Below are 5,131 nucleotides of genomic sequence, written 5' to 3'. Positions count from 1 at the left end.
GCAAAGAACTGTTCCAAGTGTCTTTTACAGTCTTCCAGGGAATGGAAAATTTTTCCATTAAGATATTTTTGTACTGAGTGAAATAAATGGAAATGCAGAGGTACAGTGTCTGGTGAATATGGTGGATGATTTAAAATTTCCTAGCTAAGCTGTAACAGATATTGCCTGGTCATAGAAAAAAAGAATTCAGTTTTGCCTTGTCCTGATGGAAGATTACACATTTTCTGTTGACTAATTCTGGATGCTTTTCATCGAGTGTTGCTTTCAGTTGGTCTAATTGGGAGCAGTATTTGTTGGAATTAATCATTTGGTTTTTTGGAAGGAGCACAAAGTAGAGGACTCCCTTTCAATCCCACCATATACACAACGTCAGCTTCTTTGGTGGAAGACTGGCCTTTGGTGTGGTTGATGGTGGTTCATTTCACTTGCTGCATGATCTCTTAAGTTCCACATTAGTGTACAATATCCACTTTTCATTGCTTGTCATAATGTGCTTTAAAAACAGAACACTTTCATCATGTCTAGGTAGAGAATTGCATGTGGAAATATGGTCAAGAAAGTTTTTTTCAGCTTAACTCACGTGGTACCCAAACATCAAAGCGATTAACATAATCAAGCTGGTGCAAATCATTAATGATTTTTCAGTGCTTAATTTGGATACTTTGAGTGTGTCAGCTATTTCCTGTGTGGTGTCACATAATTGCTCTCAGTTAATGTCTTGATTTGATCACTATCAATTTCAGCTGGTCTACTTGACCATGAAACATCATCCAGCGAAAAGTCTCCAGCATGAAACTATTGACACGTTTGATCAGTCTCAGCACCTTCTCCATACATTGCACAGATCTTTTTATTTTTTGCTGTTTGGTTGTATTTTTACCTTTCTTGAAATAATAAAGCATAATATGCCAAAATGTTGCTTCTTTCATTTATCTTCAATACTAAAATGGCTACAAAAAAATTAGAAAATTTTGATTTTTTAAAAATGCATGCTGATTTTATGTCACAATCTTACAAAACTGTTTTGAATGAAGTTAGAGACAGCAAAGTGCTCTACTAGAGCCCTCTTATAGAAAAAAAAGTTAATGGATGTTTTGGCCAACCCATAGTATTTGCCTTTCTTTGTCTATTTCACTAAGCACAGTATCCTCCAGGTACATCATGTTGTTGCAAATAGAAAAATGTCATTCTTTTTTATTGTTGAGTAGCTAGCCAATCTGATCACATGGACCACAGCCTTCTCTAACTCAGTGAAACTAAGTCATGCTGTGTGGGGCCACCCAAGACAGACGGGTCATGGTGGGGAGGTCTGATAGAGTGTGGTTCACTAGAGAAGGGAATGGCAAACCACTTCAGTATTCTTGCCTTGAGAACCCCATGAACAGTATGAAAAGGCAAAATGATAGGATACTGAAAGAGGAACTTCCCAGGTTGGTAGGTGCCCAATATGCTACTGGAGATCAGTGGAGAAATAACTCCAGAAAGAATGAAGGGATGGAGCCAAAGCAAAAACAATACCTAGTTGTGGATGTGACTGGTGATAGAAGCAAGGTCTGATGCTGTAAAGAGCAATATTGCATAGAACCTGGAATGTTAGGTCCATGAATCAAGGCAAACTCTTGAGAGTCCCTTGGACTGCAAGGAGATCCAGCCAGTCCATTCTAAAGATCAGTCCTGCATGTTCATTGGAAGGACTGATGCTGAGGTTGAAACTCTAAATTTTGGCCACCTCATGCGAAGAGTTGACTCATTGGAAAAGACCCTGATGCTGGGAGGGATTGGGGGCAGGACGAGAAGAGGATGCCAGAGGATGAGATGGTTGGATGGCATCACCGACTTGATGGACATGAGTTTGAGTAAACTCCGGAAGTTGGTGATGGCAGGGAGGCCTGGCATGCTACAATTCATGGGGTCGCAGAGTCAGACACGACTGAGCGACTGAACTGAACTGAACTGAGAATTCCATTTTGTGTGTGTGTGTGTGTGTGTGTTTGTATCACGTCTTCTTTATCCATTTGAATTTTTAAAAAAATTTAAGTATAGTTGATGCACATATTAAATAAGGTACAGGTGTACAATGCAGTGATTTACAATTTTTAAAAGTTATTCTCCATTTACATTTGCCCGGTGCTCAGTCCCTCAATTGTGTCTGCTCTCTGCAACCCTGTGGACTATGTACCCCTTCAGGTTCCTCTGTCTATAGAATTCTCCTCGCAAGAATACTGGAGTGGGTTGCCATTTCCTCCTCCAGGGCATCTTCCCAGACTCAGGGATTGAACTCGTGTCTTTTATGTCTCCTGTATTGGCAGGTGGATTCTTTACCACTGAGCCATCTGGGAAGCCCCATTCTCCATTTATAGTTATTATAAAATATTGACTACATTCCCTGTCCTGTACAATATATATCCTTATAGCATATAGCTTATCCATTTTTGCAGATGGCAATAGTTCATTCTTTTTATGGCTGAATAGTATTACATATACTGAATAGTATTTCATATACACGCACATGCACCATACCACAGCACATCTTCTTTGCTCATTCATTGATGGACACTTATATTGCTTCTGTATCTTGGCAATTGTAAATAATGCTGCTGCTATGAAAATTGGGGTACCTGTATCTTTTTAATTAGTGTTTTCATTTTCCTTAGATATATATGCAGTGGTAGAATTGCTGGATCATGTGGTAGTTCTATTTTTAGTTTTTTGAGGAACCTCCATATTGTCTTCCGTGGTGGATGCATCAGCTTATTCTTCCTTTCCTCTACATTCTTGCCAACATTTATATGCTTGATGAGAGCCATTCTGACAGGTGTGAGGTGATATATTTGTTTTTGTTTGAATTTCTCTGATTATTAGAAATGTTGAGCATCTTTTCATGTGCCTGTTGGCCATCTGTATGTTTTATTTGGAAAAATGTCTGTTCAGATCTTCTGCCCATTTTTTTTGTTGGATTTTTTTTTTTTATACTGAGTTGTATGTACTACTTATATATTTTGGAAATTAACCTTTTGTCAGTAACTTTGTAGTTTAGTTTGAAGTCAAGGAGCATGATATCCCAGCTTTGTTCTTTTTTCTCAAGACTTCTTTGGAAGTTTGGGGTCTTTTGTAGTTCTATATGGATATTAGGATTATTTGTTCTAATTGTGAGAAAAATGTCATGGGTATTTGGGTAGAGATCACATTAAATCTATAAGTTGCTTTGAGGAATATAGCCATTTTTACAGTATTAATTCTTTCAATCCAAGATCATAGGGCATCTTTCCATTTCTTTATATCATCTTCAATTTCTTCATCAGTGTTTTATAGTTTTCAGAGTATAGGTCTTTCACTTCCTTACTTAAATTTATTCCTAGGTATTTTTTTCTTCTTGATGCAATTTTAAATAGGATTTTTTTTTTTTACTTTCTATTTATTATTAGTGTACAGAAAAACAACAGATTTCTCTATATAAATCTTGTCTCTTGCAACTTTGTGAATTTATTAGTTTTATTATTATTATTATTATTTTTTGGTGAGGAATTTAAGGAAAGATTCCCTTGGAGAAGGAATGGCACCACACTCCAATATTCTTGCCTGGAGAATTCCATGGACAGAAGAGCCTAGTGGGCTACGGTCCATGGGGTCGTAAAGAGTCAAACATAACTGAGCGACTAATACTTTTATTTTTTCACTTAAGGTTTTCTGTTTAAAGTATCATGTCATCTGCAAATAGTGATTCAGAGTGAGTGAGTTTTTTAATGCACCCTTCAGGAGTAGAGCCTAGGTTTCCTACAGCTCTTTGGGTATTCTGAATGTAAGCCCTGCTGGTTTTCAAAGACAGACATTTTGAGGGCTTGTCTTCCCAGTGGGCTGGGAACCCTGATACGAGGATCAGATTCTCTGCTTCTGGAGGAGGAACTCCCTGGTTGTGATTTTTCCTCCCATTTGTGTGTTACTGTGCTGAGGTTGTGGATCCTAACTAAACCATATCTCCATTCTTCCTACCCATTTCACTGTGGCTCTTTCTTTATATTTCTAGCTGTAGAAAACCTTTTTCTGCTAGCTTTCAGGTTGTTGTCAGAGACAGTTTGCTCTTTGTTGTGTTGTGTGTGTGTTAGTCGGTCAGTCGTGTCTGACTCTTTGCGACCCCATGGACTGTAGCCCACCAGGTTCCTCTGTCCATGGAATTCTCCAGGCAAGGATACTGGAGTGGGTTGCAGGGATTGAACCTTCCCAAACCAGGGATTGAACCTGGGTCTCCTGCATTGCAGGTAGATTCTTTACTATCTGAGCCACGAGGGAACCCACAGTTGCTCTTTAAGTAGCTGTAATTTTTGTATGCCCATGGAAGGAGTTGAGCTCAGGGTCTCCTAACCCATTATCTTGACCCAGACCCCCAAAATTGTTTTTAAACATGATCACGGAAAACATAAGTTAGAAGCTTGACACATTTGATTACATCAGAATAAAAAACTTAATTTTGACTAAAGGCACCAAATAAGTTTAAGCAAATGTGATGGCCAATTTTACATGTCCACTTGGGTTAGCTACAGTTTCCATTATTTATTCTAACATTAATCTAGGTATTGCTGTGAAGGAATTTTGAAGATGCTATTAAAATCCATAATTAGTTGACTTTAGGTAAAGGAGATTATTTTAGATTATGTAGATGGGCCTGATTTAATCCATTGGAAGCCCTTAAGAGTAGAATTAAGGTTTCCTTGAAGGAGAGGAAATGGTTCCCCATGGACTGCAGCTTCTGTTCATTTGAAGTGGCCTGCCCTGTGGTTTTGAACTTACCTAGGCCACCTCTACAATTGCATAAGCCAATTCCTTGCATTAACCCTGTTAATAGATATTTCCTACTGGTTGTATTTTTCTTGATGAACACTGATACAACTGACAGGCTAGGAAAAATTATTTGTGACATCTAAAAAGGAGTATTTCAGAAGAAAAAGTTAAAACAACATTCTAAAAAGGAGTAAGAACTAGCCTAATAGAAAAAGGATTCATTTTAGTTATATGCTGCTGTGTAATAAGGAAGTCTGAAACCTGATTACTTAAAGCAGTGTATTATTAATTCTTGTTATCTGTAGGTTGGAAATCTGGGAAGTTCTTATCATCACCTGGGATCATTTAAGCTGTA

Source organism: Bos indicus, chromosome 1, assembly GCF_029378745.1.
Source record: "Bos indicus isolate NIAB-ARS_2022 breed Sahiwal x Tharparkar chromosome 1, NIAB-ARS_B.indTharparkar_mat_pri_1.0, whole genome shotgun sequence".
Classification (NCBI taxonomy): Eukaryota; Metazoa; Chordata; class Mammalia; order Artiodactyla; family Bovidae; genus Bos; species Bos indicus.
The sequence above is the reverse complement of the archived record's forward strand: the minus strand, read 5'-3'. Positions refer to the sequence as shown.